Here is a 23,776-nt window from a genome sequence, read left to right as displayed (position 1 = left end):
GCCATGGGGCTTGGACCGGGTGGGTCCTTTCTTGTGTTGCGAACTACGGCTCGGGTCACCAGCAGTCATGGTGCTCGGGCCCTTACTTTGCGAGCTGCGGCTCGGTGGGCAGAAGTCGCGTTGCTCGGCGGGACAGGGATGCACGGCTCCTCAGAGTGCGTGATGAATTTTCATGCCGCACTCAGCTTTCCTCAGTCAGCACCGCTGGGAAAGGCAGCGCACTCGGCAGCTTCTTCTTCAGGGGGTTTAGAGCCCAATGGTCCTGGGGCTCAGTTCAGGGGGCAGGCTCACATGCAAGCCCTTGGAGATCTTTGAAGTACAAGCTTTGGTAGCAAACAAAAGGTCTTTGTAGTTTCTTCCTCTCCTTTGGCAGCAAGGCAACCACTACAGGCCAGTCCCCAGGATAGGGACAGTCTTCCTCCTTCAGCTTTCCCGGTTCCTTCCCCTCAGGCAGAGGTCTCTTCTTAGTTCAAGCAGGATCTAGTTTCTTAGGAGCAGGGCTCCTATATTTATATGCCATGTCTTTTGTTCTCTGAGGCCATAGGGCCTTTGCCTAGTTCAGTTCGGTTCTGGAGTACTTTGTTGACATGAGGCTGCTCTCTTCTTCAGTTTGCAGGGCAGAGACATCAGACGCTCCACAGGGGGAGGAGCCAGCATTGTGGTGGCAGAGCACAGCCCTATTCAGAGTCAAGGTGCACTCCTCCCACCCATCCTGGTGTAATCTCTCTATTCACCGCCTGGCAGCCCAGCCTGTCTCCTGGAATTCCCCAGCCCTGTCACTCACAGAAACCAGACAACAGATACACATTCTAGTAGAGACAGCTGAAATGGTTGGGCTAGCAAATACTAACTTTCTAAAAGTAGTATTTGCAAACACAGGATATTAAAATAAACTTCACTAAAAGATGTATTTTATTATTCTGAGTTCAGGCATACTAAACTTGACTTTCTACCATGTTCCCTGAGTCTGCTAGGATTATAGAGTGTAATAATTCCATCAGCCCATTCCGGCCTATGAGAACAGGTAGCCTTACAATAGTGAAAAACGAATTTGGCTGTAATTCACTATTAGGACATGCCACACACATCAGGGCTTCTTCTACCTTACGCTTACAATGCACCCTGCCCTTGGCATACCATAGGGGTGACTAATATGAAGTTAAGGGAAGGTTTTAGTGACTGGTATGTAGGTGCACCTGCGCAGCCAGCATGACAGTACCAGACTGCACGCAGGTTCTGCAATGGCAGACCTTAGACACATTTTACCAGGCTGCGTCTGTGGGTGGCACAACCAGTGCTGCAAGCCCACCAGCAGCATTTGCATCTAGAAGCCCTGGCACTCCTGGTGCACTGTACTAGTGTCTGACAGTAAACCAAATAAGCCAATCATGAAATCTAATCAATGCATACATTTTCAGGTAGGGAGCACTCACACTGTGGCACTGATTGGCAGTGGCACAGTGCTCTGAGCAGCTAGAACCAGCAAAAACACAAGAGACAACAATAAAATATGGAAGGGAGACCCACGCCAATGGTGCCAGGTCTAACACGTGTCCCCTCCAGCTGAAATGTGGGGAGAACTACCCTTCCCCAGGGAGTTCTCATCACTAAGGCGGAAAAATATGGACAGACCATCAGCATTGGCGTGATCTGTACCTGGGCGACGTTCCGCCGTGAAATCCATCCCCTGTAGGGAAATAGACCACCTCAACAGCTTAGGATTTTCACCCCTCATATGCATTAACCATCTGAGGGGCCTGTGGTCTGTCTGAACCCGGAAGTGAGACCCAAACAGGTAGGGTCTTAGCTTTTTCAGTGCCCAGACCACAGCAAATGCCTCACGCTCAATAGCACTACATCTCTGTACCTGTGGAAGCAACCTCCTGCTTATGAAGGCTACAGGTTGATCTAGGCCCTCCTCAATAATCTGTGAAAGAACGGCCCCACACCATGCTCTGAAGCGTCTGTCTGAATGATAAACTCTTTGGAGAAGTTAGGAGCCAGGAGCACGGGCGTCGTGCACATAGCAGCTTTCAGGGCCTCAAAGGCTGTCTGACAGGTGTCAGTCCAGATCACTTTCTGGGGCTGCTTCTTAGAAGTCAGCGCTGTCAAGGGGGCAACAATGTTACCATATCCCTTGACAAACCTCCTGTAGTACCCAGTGAGACCTAGGAATGCTCTCACCTCTTTTTTTGGGTTTTGGCCGACTCCCAATTCAGGATGGTTTCTATCTTGGGTTCAAGGGGCGCCACCTGGCCGCTCCTAACCTGGTGCCCCAAGTACACCACGGAACCCTGCCCTATCTGGCACTTACTCACCTTGATCGTGAGGCTTGCCCTCCACAGCGGCATCAACACTTCCCAGAGGTGGCGCAAGTGTTCCTCCCACGTGGAGCTGAACACGCCGATGTCATCCAGGTAGGCGCCACTGAAGTAATCAAGTCCAGCCAACACCTGGTTGACCAACCTCTGGAAAGTGGCAGGGGCATTCTTCATCCCAAGGGGCATAATCCAGAACTGGTAGTGCCCATCTGGGGTGGAAAATGCTGGCCTCTCTTTGGCCCCATCGGTCAAGGCGATCTGCCAGTACCCATATGTTAAATCAAACGTGCTGAGGTACTTGGCAGCCCCTAGCCGGTCTATGAGCTAATCAGCTCCGGGGATGGGGTGGGCGTCAGTCCTGGTGACCGCATTGAGTCTCCTGTAGTCCACACAGAACCGGAGTTCGGGTATGGCAACCGGCGCTGCAGCCTTTGGGACCAAGACCACTGGGCTGGCCCAAGGACTGCTTGAGGACTCAATTACCACGAAGGCGAACATCTTGGAGACCTCCTCCTTGATGCAAGCTCTTTTCCTGTCAGTCACCCTGTAGGCCCTGTGCCTCACAGGTGTACTATCCCCAAGGTCCACCTCTTGAACGCACCAATCAGTGACTGGCGGCAGTCATTCTGTTGCTCAGGGGTCAGGGTGGAAGAGAGGATGACACCATCCACTGACCCATCTTGCTCCTTGGCTGACAGGAGGTCAGGAAGAGGGTCGGTCTCCACCTCCTCCCAGCATCTGCTGCCAAGAGCATGCCCACTTGGAACCTCTTCAAGTGGGGCTTCATGCGGTTGACATGCAGGACCCTCAAGGGGTTGCTGGGAGACCGCAAGTCCACCAAATAGGTAACAGGACTCTTGTGCGCCACAACATCAAAGGGACCAGTCCACTTATCCTGGAGCGCACAAGGCTCCACTGGGGCCAAGACCCATACCTTTTGTCCAGGCTGAAGCTCAACCAGAGTGGCATTCTGGTCGTACCACCTCTTCATCACCTCCTGGCTGGCTTCCAGATTTGCCTCTGCGAGTTCTCTGTAATGCCTATTCTGGTTCCCGAAGGCCAGCATGTAGCTAAATACATTCTGGGGAGGTTTCCTGGGAGATTGCTCCCAGCCTTCCTTGACCAGACTTAGTGGTCCTCTTACTGGGTGGCCATACTCAAAGGGGCTGAAAGCTAGAGACTTCTGTGGCACCTCACGGTAAGCAAACAGTAGGCATGGTAAGAGGATGTCCCACTTATGCCTCATGGGTTCCTTAAGACCCATTATCATTCCCTTCAGGGTTCGGTTGAATCTCTCAACCAACCCATTTTCTTGGGGGTGGTAAGGAGTGGTGAACTTGTAGGTTACACCACATTCTTGCCAAAAGCACTTCATATACTTGGATATGAAGTTGGTACCCTGGTCAGACACCACCTCTAGAGGGAATGCCACTCTGGAGAACATTCCCATCAGTGCACGTCCCACCACGGGGGCCGTCATTGTCCTCAGAGGGATGGCTTCCGGGTACCGGGTGGCATGGTCCACCAGGTCCAGGATAAACCTGTTGCCCATGGCTGGCCTTGGGTCCAGTGGCCCCACAATGTCAATCCCCACACGCTCAAAGGGGGTACTGACCACAGGGAATGGCTGGAGAGGAGCCTTCTGCTTCCTCCCACTCTTTCCACTTGCCTAGCAAGTCTGACAGGTCCTGCAGTGAGTGTCTGAACTCCTGCGCATTTGAGGCCAATAAAAGTGGGTGACAAGCCTTTCAAAGGTCTTGTCCTGCCCCAAATGCCCAGCCAATGGCACATCGTGAGCAATGCCCCAGTAGGAAGGCTCTGAAGCTCTGGGGTACCACCAGCACACGGGCTGACCCAGGCTCAGCAATCTTAGGCTCTGAATACAGGAGGTCGTTCTCCCAGTAAATGAAATGTGTCCCAGACTGATCACCTGAGGCCTGGTCTGCAGCCTGTTGCCGCACACCCACGAGAGAAGGGCATTCTTTCTGTGCCTTGCAAAAGTCTTCCATGGAGGGGCCTCCTTCTTGCTGCCAATGGGTCAGCTTAGGCGGGTCCCCCAGTTTAGCTATCTGTTCCCCTGTATGCTCCAGGGCATCCCCCTCAAAGTCTGCTTCGTCCTGGACCGTGGGAACCTTTGCCTATATAATTCAGGAGTTAACCCATACCTAGTCATTAAAGCTTCCTTCATATGGGGATAAGAGTTGAGAACTTCTGAAGGCAAATCTAACAGTGTGTCCCGCCCTTCACTCAGGAACCGTCCCCATAACCCCGCTCCCCAATCTCTCTCAGGGACCCGGTGGGAGGACATGGCTACTTCGTAGGCCCTGAACCACTGTCCTATGTCATCCTTTTAAAAAAAAAATCCTATACTATATCCCTTAGAATGTGCACCCTTGATTCTGTCTGCACTGGCAGTGTGCTGCCACCAGAGGGAGTAAGCTCCAAACTTTTAGCTTTCAGCTCCAGCTCCCACAAAGCCATATCATGTTCCATTTGGATTCTTCTTTCTTCTAGAGCCAGCTTCTTACTCTCCAGCTCCAGTTACAAATTCAATTTAAGTTTTGCCATCTCCATTTCATGCAGACTGATTTCTTTCCTCTCTGCCAACTCCTCTGGCGACAGGCCTCTACCAAAATCAATTACGCTTCTTGCTGGTTCAATTTCCTCCACATCCTCAGGACCTCTCCTTGACTCAATCGAGACCCTTATCGCCTTGAGTAGGTCTGGCTTGACCTTGCATCCTACATGGGGAACTTTGAATCTTTTACAAAAGCCTTTAAGCTGTTTTTTGGTGTAGCTCTCTAGCCTCTCTTCTTCCAATTCACAGTCTATAGATGCTGCTTTCTCAACAATGACTGAACCAGGCATGATTACTCAAAAAAATGGTGATTCCCTCAGCAAAACAACAATAGTATGTGGCTGCGTTATTGGACTGAACTCACTATGCAGTGCTCAACAATCACTGTGTCAGAACCTCCACTCCTCAGGATCTGGATGATGCAATAAGGGGTCCATCTCCAGGCATCCCCAAACTCTGAATTATAGCACAGAGTTGAAGGGTTATCAGGTGAGGGAAAAAAGGTGGAAAGCCGGGGCCGGGGGTCGAACGGTGAACCTGTGGGGAGAAAAACAGAGTGTTCAAGGAACATGAAACAACACGCCCTACTCTCATTCAATTCTCGCTAATGGTATGAGGCGTACCTTTTCTAACAACAGGATCAGCGTACTCTAAAGGGATATCCACCTCAATCAGAGCACTCCCATCGCTAGAATCTAATACACACAATAAGGCAGAAGTTATTACACACAACTCTATTGGCTAGTTGCAATAGTATGATGGAATCTAGAACAGAGCTCACCGGTTCAAATAATAAGTGATTGCATGTACCCCAAAACAAGACAGACTTTTGGCCCCAGAAAATTATGAATAAGAATGTTTAGTTTGTAGAAAACCAACAATGTCACGCTACTGGGCTTCCACGGTGTAGCATACCGCCGCCCTTCCTTGTTGATTGCCAGAAAAGAATATAACACAAACAACGCTTTCAATATTGGTCTCGGTTACGTCACCGATACCAATGTGTAATTAAAGTAGACCCCTGTAATTCCCCACTTACACAGGCTTCCACGGTATTGGTACAACCGTTGCCTAATATGTGGGGGTATTACTATGGCTCTTGCCCTTTTGCTCGGTTCTTCCCCAGGAGAAACGGTTACGTCACCGTGTTTTCCTTTTTATAAGTGACTTTTCAGTCTATACGCCAAAGTTACCAGGAAGACGGCTCTGCAAGCCTCCACTTCCTTTGGACGGCCATACGGTTTCCTAAATCCGTATGGCTAGTCAAAATGTACTCACCACAGCCGTGGTTATGTTCAACAGGAGCAGATAAGGTACATCCGCGTCTTCGTTTCGGGGAACGCCAAGCCGCAATGTCGATGCAGGAAACAGAATTACGCACACCGAGTGCGCGACGGGTGTCTAGATAACAGTACTTCCGCCCCAGCGCCTCATGGGACATGTAGTTCGATTGAGTAGGCGCAATTCAGTTCATATCACAAGCGCTATTTCCTGGCACACTGTACATATATCACAAATACAAATTCGAAATCCTCACAGCTGCCTCCAATGTTAGAAATGGGGGACCCTGGTTGGCACAGGTAATTACTTGTGACAAGCAGGGACCCACTCTTCCAGACAGGGCAAGGGACTTACTCCGCAAAATAACCCCTGCTCACCCTCTAGGTTGCGTGGCGCGAGCAGTCAAGGCTAATCCTCAGAGCGTTTTATGGCTAAGCATTTGTGACAACATACAGTGATTAAATGACATACTACAAATGGACACCAGTCTAGATTTATGTAAAAATATAGGGTTCTTTATGTAAGCTTAATCACAAGTTTCAATAACGTTTAAGACGGTCCCACCATACTATTCAGCAACACTTGGTTCTTTAGAAAAGCTTGTTTAAAGGCTGTGTGAGGCGTAGGGCTCTTGTGCGACTCGTGCGGTTGAAAAAGTTATGCTTGTTAGAGTCTCACGCGCCTCGCGTACACTTTAGTCCAGGGCGCGGCGCACAGTTCGGAGCATACACAGTACCTTTGTTCTTCAAGAGTTCGAGGCGGACGGTGCGGTGCTGATCCAGACGTCCCACGTTGCGGTGCTCTCTCTGATGGTGCGAGCTACGCCTCGAGGCTCAGTAGTCCCGTACGTGGAGGGGGGCGATGTGTTGTGTGGACAGGCTCTTCTTCACAGCGTTCGTGTCGACCCTGGAGAGGGGAAGCGTTTGAGTGTGATGCGAGCGGCGGTACGAATCCAAAGGTACGAGACGTACCCAGCCACAGTACACGCCGCAGCTGTTCACTAACAGCAGCGGGGCGCTTCTCAACAGGACGTGGCTCAGGGGAAAGCGGACACCAGGCGAAATCCGTCTTTGCAGTGCGAGCTACAGCTCGGGCCAGATAGCCGCGGGGCTTAGACCGGACGGGTCCTTTCTTGCGATGCGAGCTACGGCTTGGGTCGCCAGCAGTCACGGTGCTCGGGGAAGCGGGGCTGGGCCTTACTTTGCGAGCTGCAGCTCAGCGGGCAGAAGTTGCGTTGCTTGGCGGGACAAGGGTGCACGGCTCTCAAAGTGCGTGATGAATTTTAGCGGCGCACTCAGCTTTCCTCAGTCAGCGCCGTGGGGAAAGGCAGCGCACTCAGCAGATTCTTCTTCAAGGGGTTTAGAATCTCCTGGGGCTCAGTTTAGGGGGCAGGCTCACACGCAAGCCCTTGGTGATCTTTGAAGAAGAATTTTTGGAAGCAAATAAAAGTCTTTGTAGTTTCTTCCTCTCCTTTGGCAGCAAGGCAACAACTGCAGGCCAGTCCCCCAGGATAGGGACAGTCTTCCTCCTTCAGCTTTTCCGGTTCATTCCCCTCAGGCAGAGGTCTATTCTTGATTCAAGCAGGATCTAATTTCTTAGGAGCAGGGCTCATATATTCATATGGCATTTCTTTTGTTCTCTGAGGCCAGGGGGCTTTTGCCTAGCTCAGTCCGGTTCTGGAGTACTTTGTTGACATGAGGCTGCTCTCTTCTTTCAGTGTGCAGGGCAGAGACATCAGACGCTCCACGGGGGGTGGAGCCAACATTGTGGTGGCAGAGCACAGCCCTATTCAGAGTCAAGGTGCACTCCTCCCACCCATCCTGGTGTAATCTCTCTATTCACCACCTGGCAGCCCAGCCTGTCTCCTGGAATTCCCCAGCCCTGTCACTTACAGAAACCAGACAAAAGATACACATCCTAGCAGAGGCGGGCTGAAATGGTTAGGCAAGCAAATACAAACTTTCTAAAAGTAGTGTTTGCAAACACAGGATATTAAAATAACCTTCACTAAAAGATGTATTTTATTATTCTGAGTTCAGTCATACTAAACTTGACTTTCTACCATGTTCCCTGAGTCTGCTAGGATTATAGAGTGTAATGATTCCAGAAGCCCTTTCTGGCCTATTAGAACAGGTAGCCTTACAATAGTGAACAACGAAATTGGCTGCAATTCACTATTAGGACATGCCACACACATCAGGGCCCATGGGCGAATTTTGCGAATCTCGCGTTCGCGAATTTTGCGGATTTGCGAACTCGCAATCCGCAAAATCTGCGAATTCTCGCGAATTTGCGGATTTTTTTTGTGTGTTCGCGCGGGTTTCTGCCAGTTCACAAGGGTTTTGTACAATTTCGCAAACGCGAACTTACCTGTCGGGTCACAAGTTTTGCGAACTTGTTGTTTCTACATGTCCAGCCTGTTTGCGACACTCTTCTTCATCACTGCCACCCTCTGTCACCACTGCCACTCTCTGACTACTCATGCCACCCTCTGGCCCACCCATGCCACCCTCTGTTTCATCACAGCACCCTCTAGTTGTCCAGTGTACATTATTGTGGCAAAGCAAAGCACACCAACCCTGCCTCAAGTGACCTGAATTAATTTGGGGCTGATTAATGTGTCACAGAATATTTTTTTAGCTGGCACCTGCTTCCTTAGTGCTTCCTGATTAGTGATCTTTTGCACTTGCTAAGTGCTTTCATTGTTGCAAAATTAGTTACAACACCTGCCCTGCCCCAACTGACAATAATGAATTAGGGGCTGATTAATGTGTCACTGGATTTTAACTTCCAGGCTGGCTCCTGCTTGTCTCCCTTAGCTGTAATTCAGGACCTTTGTGGCATATGTGTAACTATTTTGAGGGTCAGAGCAGGGTCACATAATAGTTGCAAGTAGGCAACTGAACTCTGGAGGGGCCCCTCAGGAAGCACTACAGGAAATGGCTACTAATGATGAGCTTGAACTTTTGAACCTGGTAAGTAGTTTCAGGTTTGCTAAGATCATATTTCTGCAATTTAGCGCTTATTTGCGGGCGCGAAGTTGTACTCGGAAGCCGCGAACTCACGCGAACAGTGCGAGCAAGCCATAAAATCCGCTGCTCGCGGATTTGCGGATTTTGCGGGAAATTCGCGAATCTCGCGGATTGCGAATTTACCGAAAATCCGCAAAATCCGCGAGCGGAACGGATTTTCCACCCATACTTACTTACAATTAGGCGTGGGCGGAAAATCCGTTCTGCTCGCGGATTTTGCGGATTTTCGGGAAATCCGCAATCCGCGAGATTTGCGAATTTCCCGCAAAATCCGCAAATCCGCGAGCAGCGGATTTTGCTCGCACTGCTCGCACTGTTAGCGTGAGTTCGCGCCCCGCGAATAAGTGCGAAATTGCAGAAATACGATCTTGGCAAAACTGAAAGTAACTACTTACCAGGTTCAAAAGTTCAGGCACATCATTAGTAGCCATTTCCTGTAGGGCTTCCTGAGGGGCCCCTCCAGAGGTCAGTTGCCAGTTGAAACTATTATGTGACCCTGCTCTGAACCTCAGAATAGTTACACATATGCCACAAAGGTCCTGAATTACAGCTAAGGGAGACAAGCAGGAGCCAGGCTGGAAGTTAAAATCCATTAATCAGCCCCTAATTCATTATTGTCAGTTGGGGCAGGGCAGGTGTTGTAACTAATTTTGCAACAATGAAAGCACTTAGCAAGTGCAAAAGATCACTAATCAGGGCGCACTAAGGAAGCAGGTGCCAGCTAAAAAAATATTCTGTGACACATTAATCAGCCCCAAATTAATTCAGGTCACTTGAGGCAGGGAAGGTGTGCTTTGCTTTGCCGAAAATAATGTACACTGGACAACCAGAGGGTGTAGTGATGAAACAGAGGGTGGCATGGGTGGGCCAGAGGGTGGCATGAGTAGTCAGAGAGTGGCAGTGGTGACAGAGAGTGGCAGTGATGAAGAAGAGTGTCCCAAACAGGCTGGACACGTAGAAACAACAAGTTCGCAAAACTTGCGACCCGACAGGTAAGTTCGCAAATTGCGAAATTGTAAAAACCCTCGCGAACTGGCAGAAACACGGGCGAACACAAAAAAAAAAAAAATCCGCAAATTCGCGGGAATTCGCGGATTTTGCGGATTGCGAATCCGCAAATCCGCAAAATTCGCGGATTGCCAATCCGCAAAATCCGCTCATGCTTACTTACAATGCACCCTGCACTTGGGCCTACCATAGGGGTGACCAATATGAAGTTAAGGGAAGGTTTTAGGGACTGGCAAGTAGGTGCACTTGCAAAGCCAGCATGACAGTACCAGACTGCATGCAGGTTCTGCAATGGAAGACATTAGACACATTTTGCCAGGCTGCGTCTGTGGGTGGCACAACCAGTGCTGCAAGCCCACCAGCAGCATTTGTATTTACAATCCCTGGCACTCCTGGTGCACTGTACTAGGGTCTGACAGTAAACCAAATAGGCCAAACATGGAATCTAATCCATGCATACATTTTCAGGTAGGGGGCACTTGCACTGTGGCACTGATTGGCAGTGCCACAGTGCTCTGAGCAGCTAACACCAGCAAAACACATGAGGCAACAATAAAAAATGGAAGGGAGACCCACTCCAATGGTGCCAGGTCTAACAGTTTACTTGTCAGAACCTAGTGTAGTGCACTGAGAGTGACCAGGGCTTGTAAACCAAATGCTGCTGGTGGGCTTGCAGCACTGGTTGTGCCACCCACAGAAGCAGCCTTGTAAAATGTGTCTAAGGTCTGACAATGCAGGGCCTGCGTGCATTCTGGTACTGCCCAAGGGCAGGGTGCATTGTAAGTATACGGTAGGACAAGCCCTGATATGTTTGGCATGTTCTACTAGTGAATTACAGCCATTTTCATTTTTCACTATTGCAAGGCTACCTGTTCTCCATAGGCCAGAATGGGCTGTTAGAATTATTACATCTTATAATCCTAACTGACTCAGAGAACATGGTTGAAATTTGAGTTTAGTGTGCCTGAACTCAGAATGATAAAATACATCTTTTAGTTGTTTTTAACATTCTGTGTTTGAAAATACCACTTTTAGAAAGTAGCTATTTTATTGCCTAACCTTTCAAGCCTGCCTCTGCTAGGTTGTGTATTCCTTTGTCTGGTTTCTGTGAGTGACAGGGATGGGGGATTCCAAGAGACATGATGAGTCAGCCCAGTGGTGAATAGAGAGATCTACATCTAAATGGGAGGGAGGAGTTTACCTGCACCTTGAATAGAGCTGTGCCTGCCTGCCTTCCACAATGCTGGCTCCACCTCCCGGGGAGCAGCTGATGTCTCTGCCATGCACACTGAAAGAAGAGAAGGAGTCCTATCAACAAAGTGCTCCAGGACTGTACTTGCCTTCCACAATGCTGGCTCCACCTCCTGTGGGCCGTCTGATGTTTCTGCCCTGCACTGTGAAAGGAAAGGAGAAGTCTGGTAAACAGAGTGCTCAGGAACTGGTTTGGACTGGGCAAAGGCCCCTCTCCCCTCAGAGAACAAATGATTTTAGGGTATAAGTAGTGGGACCCTGATCCCAAGAATTTAGATCACTTTTGGACTACAAGAAGAAACCTTTACTGAGGAGAGGAACCTGAAGAAACTGAGGAGAGACTATTTCCAACCTGAAGTGCTGCTTGGGGGATTGGCCTGCAGTGGTTGCCTTACTGCCAAAGAAAGTAGAAAGGAACTTTGTGTAATTTGCTTTCAACTTGTGAAGGATCACCAAGGGCTTGGAAAAGAGCTTGCCTCCTGCTGAAGTCTCAGGGACACCAGACTTCAACCCCCAGCTCTCCAGAGTTTTTGTGGAAGTGCCTGCTGCTGTTTTGGGCCTTCTGAGGAACTGCGTGTCGCAAGGAGCTGGAAGCGCGACTCAAAGAGAACAAAGCATGTTGCCGTCGCTGTGCCTGCCGTGGCAACTCTGAAGGAGGATGTCGCTGCTGGAACTGTCGCACTGCACCTCATCGAGAGAAGAATCCCGCAAAGAGGTTGGAGCATGTTGCCGTCTCTGTGCCTGCCGTCGCAACTCCGAAGGAGGGTGTCGCCACTGGAACTGTCGCACTGCACCGCATCGAAGAAGAGCACCTCGCATCCCCGAGAAGCGCCTGCTATCGGAGCTGCTGCTGTCGCATCGAAGATGTCACCGCTGTAGTTGTCGCATCGAGCGGAAGCTTCATGCATCGAGGGAGAAGAGTGTCACTGCTGGAGCTGCTGCTGTCGCATCGTGGAATAAGGGTGTCGCTGCTGCAGTCCACGCATCGAACCGAGAACTTCTCGCATCCCCGGAGAAGCGTGCCGCATCTGGAAGATCTTCACGTCTTTATTTCTTTGCACCGGAACTTTGCTGCATTTCCCTCACTGCGACATTGCTTGTCGTGGAAGCGCAACGCAACCTAAGGTACATTGACGCAAAGTGTCGCATCTTAAGAACTCAACTGAATTGAGGTAAAACTACCATCTTAAAGTAATAGTATTGTGTATTTTTGTCATTTATGGTCTTGTGGTAACTCTATATAAAGTATACTTATTTTTTATATAAAACCTTGTGTGGTGTCCATCAGTAGTGTTGTCACTTTATTACTTACTGTATGTGGCCACAAATGCTTTACACACTGCCTCTGAGATAATCCTGTCTGCCCGTGCCGCGTTACCAAGGGGGTGAGCAGGGGTTATTTTAGCAGTGTACCCCCTTACACTGACTAGAGGAAGGGATCCCTATTTGTCACAAGAACCTACCTGTGACAACTAGAGACCCCCAAATATAACACATACTTACTCTCTTATACATTCACTGATAAAAGTACACACTCATCTGTACAGCCACTCCTACAATCACAGACTCTAACATATAGTAATTTATATACTCCAACTCTCACATACTCTGCCTTTTATATTTGTAGTTACTTAGACATTTACCACTGAGACATCCATTCACTCACCAACACACCCATACACACTCTCACCCACCCATACAGCTGTTTCCACATGCACTCTTGAACCCATACACCCAGTAAATCAACCACTCACACATCTTTGCACAGAGTCACAAACCTCCCACACACACACTCAATCTCCCATATAAACATTCAGGCAACCAATCAAAAACCCATATTGAAATTCATGTAGCTACTGACCAACCCTTGCAGCAGCTTACACAACAACAGACAGACTGATACAGACATTCACACAGTTTAGTCACTAATCCATACATTCAGTAAGACAGATTTAATCACTCACTTACACAGTCAGTCATGCACACAGCTACTAAGTGGCCCCTACTGACTGTGGGGAAGCTCTGTTGTTACCGATCCGCCTGCCACCTGCTGTTCTGCCTGCCTTTTGCTCTGCCTGCCTGCCGTGAGCGCACAACATCAGAAGAGCCCCGCCCACTCCGAGTCGAGGTGGCACACTGAACGCGAGCAGCTTGTCGTGCTGCCTCGCGTGAATCCGTGCCCCTAAAAGTTTCAGGATTAATAGAACCAAGAGAGCAATTATAGGCTGGGCCAAGAGTGGGTGAACTGCGGCACCGCGAAAAAGACAGTGGAAGACCGCGGTAGCTGCAGAAGCCGCCAATAAGCCCAGCCAAAGCCCCAGAAAAAATAGGAGCTGGAGAAAGGAGAAAGGGGAAAGGAGAAAGGTGCAATCATAGCCTGGGGAGGTCAGAGCACCTAAAGACTGTGAAAAAGGTTGGTGCCTGACCCAGGGAACCCACGCACAGAAGAAAGGAAGTAAGGGGGCGATGCTCAAGACATAAAGTACTGAGATCAATGCAAACAGGTGGTCAAGGCAGGTTAAAGGCACAACAGAGGTAAGTGTATGCGGGACCGCAGTACCTTAATGCCCCCTTAAAGTAAATAAGAGTTGTTAAACTAAATTGCTCAGGGGGCTAGTTAAAGCGGGGTAATTTGGAATACTAAAGCTTGTAAAATAAGAATACACTCACTATATTTCCGGATAGAGAGCTATGGCGCCAAAAAGCAAGCAAAGAAGTCGTAAAGCACATATGGAGCTCAGCCCCGGGAGAAGAGAAGTCTCTAGAGAATCAAGAACCCTAGAAGAATGCCAGGAGAGCCAGGCTAGCCCCATGGCAAATGTGAAAGTGGCAGCTCAAAAGAGAAAAATAAAAGTGACAGCACTAGAAAGTAAAGAATGTCTGGCAGCCTCTAAATCTGTAAAAGACTTTGTAGGTAAATACTACAAAAGAATAGACTCACCGAGGAGACCCTTGGAAACAGAAGTACCTAGTGAGAATTGGAATGGCTCAGTAGAAATTGTTCAAGAATTATTGGAGGCATCATTCCTGTTAAATCAGTCGATTGCCGATCAAAATGAACTGCTGGTAGCGCTCGTTTGTCTTCATCCCCCAAATTATTCTCGCAACACACACAGGCACTAGAGACCTCAGGTCAAATGGGAAATATTACGGAAAGGTCGAGAAATGATTGGGTTGAGGAATTAAATACATCAGCCCAATGGTCAATTGAACTACAACGATCCAGAGAGGAACACCAAACATGACTTAGATATCTCTGCTACTCCCTCCTTTTCAATGATGGACCTATTGCCGATGCTTCAGAAAACTCTCCAGGGGATTCTAGAAGTTACAATGTTAAACAATGGGGTCTTGAAAACGCAAAAAACATACTTAAAAAAGATTGAGGAGGAGCTGCAAGGAATTAGAGGACAAATGCCACATATGATGAGACCAATAGAAGACCCAAGGCCTATAGAACAGAAAGGGAGTATAGCACAGAAAGGGAGTGTAGCAATAGTAGAAACACCTCATACAGTATATATTTCAAAACGCCTGATGCTGATAAGAAGAAGAGGAGAAAACTTGAGATATAGTTCTAGGTATACCAGTAGGCAACACAGAAGAGGGATAGGCAGAAATGGGGAATCTAAGGCAGAAATAAGAGAAAAGCAGTGGGAAAAAGAGGCAGAGATTAAGCCAAGCCCTGCATTTACACATGTACCTGATAAGCCAGCAAGACCGGAGGGCACGAGGGAGGCTTCAAAGAACCAAGTAAAGAAAAAGTTTAGCAAGAGATTAAGCAAAAAGCAATCAGAAATAAATTCCTTAATAAAATTAATAAATGCGGGACATTCTATATTTACTCAGAAGAATAGCACTATAGAAAAAGTAGCCCCTCAACCTGGTAAAACAGCAGTAAAAAGCCACCAGGGGAATGTTAGATGGAAAGATAACAGACAGCTAGGGGTAGTAGCCCAGATGGCTGGCACTGAGATAGGAAGAATTAAATGGATGTATTTTGAGCCAGTTCAACCAGGAAAAAAGGGGAAGAAATCATGGACGATTCAACCCTTAAATAGGTCCCAAATTCTATTCTCATTCTCATAATGCCGAAGTCTGAGAGGAATAGGTACAAAAGATCTGAGACAAGTGGACGTCGTAGAAAATACGTATGGGGAGGAAATCACAAGAGTCCATGTCTACTCAGACTTGGTAAAATTGGCAATTTGGAAAGCGGAAGCTGAGATAGAACAGGAAGGGATACAGCTAATTGCAGAGAAAGATCTGGAAAAATAAGTGCAATCAGGTAGAGATTTCCGAAAATGTCATGCAGGCCTTGGGAAGAGACAGGTGAGGCTTATGGAGAACAATGAAGAGAGGGGATGTATGCTAAATATAGTAGTGAATAATTCAGTAACTGATAATTCACAGGACAATTGGAGTCAAAGAAGCAGCCCTGCAGGTCCCTCCCAGTGGTATAAAGAAGGCATGTAGGAAGATGGAGGTTTAAGTGAGGTAAAATAGGAAGAGGGGGAGCCGCATAGCCTTAACTTCTTATCCTGGAAAGACGGCCTCGGTGATAGAGCAAAACAGGAACTAGGAAACAATATGGGAATTATGTGTGTATTGGCAATGTGACAAAACCCCAACATTTGATGGCTCCCTCCAGCTCCACTGTCCGGCTAGGAAACAGATGTTCGGACGCTCGGCGGGGGGAATTATGACCTTAGAGCCAGATGTAGGTAAGCAAATACCGGTCGGTAAAGGCCCAAAATACTGAATTTCGGCCTTTACCGTCCTGTATTTGGCTTGTGAGATGTAGGGGACACAAAAACATCTGAATCGGTAAATTTACCGAATCGGTAAATTTACTGAATCGGTAAATTTACAGAATCAGTAAATTTACCGATTCAGAAATTAAGAATTGGTAAAAATGACTTTTGAGATGTAGGTAACCTCTTAAATACCGAATTTGCTTGAAATTCGGTATTTAAGAGTCTGTATTTACCATGGATTGAAATCAGGTGGTAACCAGGTGGAGGCTATAAAAAAGGCCCAAAATGCAACAGTTTCACCAGAATGGCGGCATTCTATGTGATTGCGAGGCGGTTACGGCTACAGGCAGAAGGAGAGAGGGTCTGGAGAAGGGAGGAGCAGGTGTACAGGCAGAGTATCACCCTATTCCAGCTAACTGAACCAGAAATCCTACAACGGTACAGGTTAGACCCCCAAACCATCCTGGACCTTATCGGGGACCTCCACCCACTGTTGGACCACCCAACACCAAGGGCGCATGCCATCCCACCCCATGGGCAGGTGCTGTGCAGCCTACACCTGCTTGCATCTGGGAGTTACCTGAGTGTGGTTGCTGTGGTACGTGGGGTGTCCCAGAGCTGCCTGTCACGTTTCTTCATGAAATTGTTAGACGCTATGTTGCAGGGAATGCATCACTACATCAGCTTCCCTGCAACGCGTGCAGAACTGCTCAGGACAAAGACTGACTTTTATCAGATGGCGCATTTCCCCAACATCATTGGCTGTATTGATGGTACCCACATACCTATTTGTCCACCTGCTGCCACTGAGTACATTTATAGGAACCGGAAGTCCACCCACACCATAAATGTACAGGTGATCTTTGATGCCAAATACATAATCACGGACCTAGTAGCCACATTTCCTGGGAGTACCCACGACTCTTACATCTTCCAAAACAGTGGGATCTACGCACACCTGACAGCGGGGGAATTTGGCGAAGGATACTTGCTAGGACACTGTGTGAAGCTACCTTGATACATATTGCAGATGGATGTGTATGTGTGCATGTAAGTAAAGTTTTTTCTTGTTACTAATAGGGGACAGTGCATATGCCCTCCGGTCCTTCATCCTCACTCCCTACCTCAACCCTTCAACACCCAGCCAGAGGAGATACAATAGGGCACACAAATCTACCCGAAACATTGTGGAGCGCACCTTTGGTCTGTGGAAGACCAGGTTTCGCTGCCTACATAAGAGTGGAGAGGCCCGCGAGTACACACCAATCACCTGCTGCAAGATGATTGCAGCCTGTGCAATGTTGCAAAACGTTGCGGTTCAGAGGGGCACCGGAGTGGATATCTCTGACTATGAGGACCATGATGATGAGCAAGCAGTGCCTGAACCACACACATCTGGAGTACCAACACCAACTGATGGCAGACTCAGACGGGATGATATCACACAAAACTTTTTTTAAGTAAGTAAAAACATACAGACAGGTGGATTATGCAACCAACAAAGTTTAATTGTGTGATTAAGTGGGTTCCCAATGCACAAATGTGCAACACAAATTATTTAACTTGGATTATGTGAGTCCTGGGTAACTTCAACATGAACTGTAAATAGTCATTTGCGTCCTGGCTTCCCAGTGCCAGTTGTATGGTGCTCACTGTGCTCACTTTCTGTTTGGCCTATAGCCTCAGCGTGGCGCCTGCTGCTCCTCCTGGTCTCTTAGACAAGGGTGCTTCCCATGCTGCTCCTGCTTGTGTTCTCTTCACTCTCTGGCACATCCAGGGCAGCAGTATGTGCAGTTTGGGCATTTAACAGCACCTCAAGAGCACTCCTCATCCTGCCCATGCCCCTAGTGACCTAATTGCTGTTTTGGGTTATAGCCTCCTGCATGTTAATGCTTCTCCTGCATAGCAGGGATGTGGCTGTGGCCAGGCAGTTTATTGCTTTGCTTTGTTGTTGCACACGCTGCCTTTCCTTGCGCCTTGATGCTACTTCGTTGTCCAGTTTGGTGCATAGCAGCTGCACCGTTTGTGTCATTTCGTGAATCCCCGCAGCCATGTTTTTGTTTACCTCTACTAGTTCCCTCATGCCCTTTCCTATGTCTCCCTTGTTGTTGTTCAGGGACCTCATCTGGCATTGGCAAGACATGATGGCTTTTCCCTGCATCCTCTGGATTCTTACCATGCTCCCCTCCAAGCCACGGAACACACTTGGACCCTCCACACGTGCAGATGCACTGCTCTCTTGGACTCTGCGGCGTCTTGCTCCAGTATAGGGCCACCTCTGCACTGGTCTGCTGTGTGGCAGAGCTACCATCCACAGGCATGGTGTGTGTTTCTAACCCCTCCATGTTACTTGCTGATGACTCCATTTCTAAAAGTGGTGCCACGACATGCCTCCTGCTTGGTTGTGATGCAGGTGTTGTCTCATGCTGTGATACTGGCATTTCTGGGGATGACAGCAGCAGAGGGGATTGTGATCTGTCAGGGGACTCTGGAGCCTTTCTGCGTCTTGTGCAGGAGGCTGGCTACTTGGTGCCCCTGTGTCCTGTGAGACGTCCTGTGTACTTGGACCTGGCTCATGACTCTCCTCCCTCTCTGGTGCCGTGCCTTTACTCTCCTGGGAACGCCTGCGAGATGTGTCATCTGTGGACATATGAGCGTACATTAGCTGAGCGCTACTGTCTCACAGTCACTACAATAAATATTTCTGACTTTAGCTTTATTCTCTGTGCAATCATTTCCCTGACTTGCTGGTTGCTGTGCTGTTTGACATGCTCTTACATTCCCTAACTACAGGTACCATGATGCATTGCTCCTGTATAGTGCTAGCAGTACTGGACTGGGGGTCACTTGGCCACAAAGGTTAAAGGTAAGGGTGATGAAAGGGGGGAATGCTGTGCATGTGTCTTACCTTTTCTGCTTGCAGCTCTGGCTGAGCTGTCTACATCTCCCAGTCCGCAGATGCTGTCAGGTTCAATGGTTGAAGCCATCATCTCCTCAAGGTCAGTTAGGGGGGTGCTGGGTTCTTGGCTCCACCAGTTTTGGTTGCCTGCTTGTGGATTTCAGCCATTTTTTTTTGGTTTGGCTCCTGAGGTCGTAGAATCTCTTTTTCAGGTCCTCTGCGTCTCTGGTTGTCACTCCAACTGCATTGACTTTATCAAGTATGTCCAGCCAGAGTTTCCTTGTGGCAGATTCTGCCACAGTGAGGGACTGCCTGCCAAACAGTTTTTGGTGCTCCTTCACCACCTCCTCAACAAGGACCTGCAGCTCCATGCTGCTGAATTTCATTTTCCTCCTCCTCTCTGGCTGCTCTTTCTCTTTGCTGCTTGCCATTTTGCAGTTTTAAAAGTGCACACAACTCTTTCTGCTGCTCAGGGACTCAGCTCGGCTCCAAATGCCTCTCCAGAAGCTTCTAATTAGTAGCAGCTGCCTGTGTAGCCACTTCCTGGTAGGGAGGGGGAGAGTGGTAGCACCTGATTGGATGCCTACTTAAGTTTCACTTTTGTTTTTTTTCCGTTTCGGTATTTACCGAATCGGTATTTTCCGATTCGGTATTTACCGATTCGGTATTTCCCATTCATTCCTATGGGCCAAAAGGCCCATTTAAATGAATGGGGAATACTGAATCGGTAAATACCTACGGTATTCGAAAAATACCGTTTGTCCGATTCCGAATTTTACTGATTCGGTATTTTGTACCGATTTTTTTATCTACATCCCATTTACCGATTCTAAAATACCGATTCTGTAAAATTCGGTATTTTAGAATCGGTAAATTAGGATTACCTACATCTGGCCCATAGTGTCAACAAAAATCGCAAAGAACGTGATTCTGTTCAATGTGAAATGTAAATGGCTTTTGGTAAGTAGATTGTCCTTGCAGGTTTTAGATAAAAAGTATGAAAGTGTAATTATTATAATTGTGTACATGCAATGGGAGAATAATGAGTATGAAAGTGAGCTGGAGCATTTTAAAGACGATATAGATTCTCTATGCGTGAAGTATGAGACGGATATGTTTTTCATAATGGGGGTTTTCAACCATAAACTGAGCCCAAAGAAGGTAGACCTCTGGTATAGGGATATACTGGACGCATACGAGATAAAAGAGGCAACCTTTCCAGACTGTGAACCCCAAAGACAGGATGAAATGCTGGGAAACTACAGAGGGATGAAGGGTCCGTTCTGCTTGAATGGTAGATTAAAATCAGATTGCCCAGCAGAGAAAACATTCAAAAAAGGCACACAAAACTGCCCAATAGATTATATATTTATGTTTGCCTGGAATTTCCCTCTTATAAGTAAATTTAAGATACTCCAGGTAGAAGAGAGTGATCGTAACCCCTTGCAGTTGACGATTCAGGGGGGAAGGCCGAAACCGTGTGCTAAAGTTATCGCACAACAAATCGAGTACCCAAAAAGAGTGACCACTAGACTATCAGAAGAGTACATAGAAAAACTAGAAAGACTCCAACAGAAGATACCTTTAGGGAAAATAGAGGCCCGAAATCTGGTATGGTTTGAGGGAAAAATAGAACAAGTGGTGCAATGTCTTCGAACCGTATTAAAAAAAGATGCAATAAATTAACAGTCAATTCCAGCAAGACGACCGAAATGGTTCTCTGCAGATTGTCAGAAGAAAAAAAGAGAAATCAGGAAAGAAACTAGAATGATTAGAAAGAAATATGATCAGAAGAGACAAAGGCACCTGGAAAAATTGAAAAGAGAATATAAAAAGATACTCGCAAATGCTAAAAGAACAAAAATGCTAGTAAAATCTGTTGTAAACTATCGAATCGAAGAATTTAAGACAACTTTGGAAACTAGTAAAAACAGCAGCAGACCACCCAGTCGGGGCAATGAATTGTGTGATAGATGATGCAGTCTGGGAGAAGTATTTGAAGGAAATATACGGCAAATGGAGAGATTTAGTAGGAGGGCCAGAACCATGGCAAGGGTCAGTAGAAGATCTAAAGCAAGACTTTACAGAATTGAATGTAAAAAATACAATAGCTAATTTAAAACTAACACGAGCCGCAGGCCCAGACAATCTCCCAGCAATAATAATAAAATCAGAGATGAAGTGGTGGGCGAAATTCTTATCTCAGATGTTTCTGGTAATCCTAGAAGGAGGGAAAATACCTAAGAATTGGAAGGGAGCAGTACTAAGGCCAGTACACAAAAAGGGGATGTTAATGTACCACAAAACTATAGGTTAATTAACCCCTTCGATGCTGTTGACGAGCTCAGCTCGTCATCAGCCATGGGTGACGTGTGCGGATGACGAGCTGAGCTCGTCATGTATCGCGGTTATTTGAAAACAGCCGCACAGCGCAAAAATAACCGCAGCAGCGATGCGGTTAACCTGCTAGATATAGGGGATAAAGTTTTTTTCAAAAACAATTTTGAATACATTAAAAAACTGGGTAGAGGAGTTCGCAATAGTACCAACTGAACAGGGGGGCTTCAAGGAAGGCCATTCCACGGCCGACCATTGCTTTGCCCTGTGGGCCGCGGCACGCAAGTCAATGAAACAAAATTGTAAGCTGTGCTGCTGTTTTGTTGACGTTTGAGACACGTCCGACTCATTTGATCGGAACTGCCTCTGGGAAACCCTAGAAAATAAAAAGATCCCTGCGGGTTTGCTGAGGATAATAAAAAAGTTACACAGCGGTAATTGGGCCCAAGTAATTAGGGATACAGAGGGGTCACTAACTACAAAAATAGCAATTGAGAATGGCCTCAGGCAGGGCTGTGTGCTAGACTCCTGCTCTTTGCTATATTTTTGGCTGATCTACCGGCAACTCTTGAGGTTGAAAGAAGTACAAGTGCGAGAATGGATGGTAAGAAAATTCCATGTCTGCTTTATGCAGATGATTTGGTGATTTTAGATCAGACCGAAATTGGCCTACAAAGGAAATTAAATGTTTTTAGAGATTATTATAATGCAACATTTTTAACTGTAAATTTGGAAAAAACTAAGATTTTATGTTTCGGAAAAAAAGAGACAAGCTTCAGCTGGGCGTTAGGAGATCTCAAATTGGAAATGGTGAAGGAATATCGTTACCTGGGGGTGTGGTTTGACAGGACGTTTAAATGGCAGACCCACCTAGAAGCCTAGAAAGCTGAGACCCTCACATCGATCTGTGGTTTGAAGAAATTCAATCGAGATTATGGAGATATGTCACAGACACCGGTGTTGAAGGCCTTTAGTGCAATGATCCCCCCGCAAATACTATATGGAGCAGAGGTCCTTTACCTTAGTGGGAAACAAGGTTGGGACTCAGAGGAAAGAAAGTGTCTGAAAACCCTGCTGACATTACCACCCTCATTGATGATACAAGCGATAAGAACAGAGATAGGTACAACCGCTTGGAGCATACAGGCACAAATTCTTCTAATTATATTTTGGAAGCGGTTGGATACAGATATATGCCAGAAAGTGTCACAATGGTGTAAGAAAGAGATCCTACTAAGTAGCCTTAAATGGGCTAAAGATGCAAGGAAAAAACATCACAGGTCTGTGAAAATATAAAGGGGAGAATATCCCATTTTTCCCTTCAGATAAAATTCTCTAAGAGTGAGCTCACAAAATACGGCCAAGAAGCCACAAGAAGGGCTGGTATGGTATACCTACAGAAAAGAAAATCGGTGCAACAAATGAGGGAGTCATGGCGAAAAGAAAATTGGTTCCCTTACCTGGATGTCTTACCTAACTATTGGTATAGACTAGATATTTTAAGACTGAGAATAGGAATAATCCCCTGGCTAGTAAAAGAAAAATGTTACACTGTGATGGCTATTGTAAATGTAGTTTGTGTACTAATGGAGATATATTGCACATTCTGCTAGATTGTGTAATACTATTAGAGCTGCGTAAAGGTTTCTCCGCCCGATATTTTTAAAATATGGTATACGGAAAGGGATTAAAGCAGTAGAACTACTAGCAGAAATGCCAAATCTTGACATAGCGATTGCAGTGGGAAAATGAGCTGAAATGTGTAGTGATTTTAAATAATTGTAACTTTCTACTGGATGTTTTAAAGAATATTTTACTACATAATTTTGTAATGTGTTGTTATCCCGAGTATGAGCATCGAATTTTGCAGCACTCATAGAATACGTATTAACTTTCTTGACATTGAGAATGTACAAACTGTGAAGGTTTTATTCTTTGTAAATTGGTTTTATATCTGTTTAAAGACTAAGGTCTAAATAAACATTGCTTTGACAGTGACAGTCATGCACCTACTAAATCCTCCATCCAGACACTTATACACCACCTCATTCTTCAATAAACCTTGGCATATATATAATACATATTTAAACTTTACAGATACACACAAGGGCAGCGGTTTCGCTGTTGTCCAGTAGGGCAGTCTCGGTGCAGTGGTTGCTGCGAAACCCGGACTGGGATGGTCCAGGATTTTGTTCTCCTCGAGGTAGCAGGTCAGCTGTCTGTTGACGGTCTTCTCGATGACCTTCACGGGGAACGGGAGCAGGGAGATGGGCCATAATTTCTTGAGGTCCCTCGGATCGGCTTGTATTTTT

Source organism: Lissotriton vulgaris, chromosome 6 (genome assembly GCF_964263255.1).
Source record: "Lissotriton vulgaris chromosome 6, aLisVul1.2, whole genome shotgun sequence".
Taxonomy (NCBI): Eukaryota; Metazoa; Chordata; class Amphibia; order Caudata; family Salamandridae; genus Lissotriton; species Lissotriton vulgaris.
Note: the sequence above shows the minus strand (reverse complement) of the source record.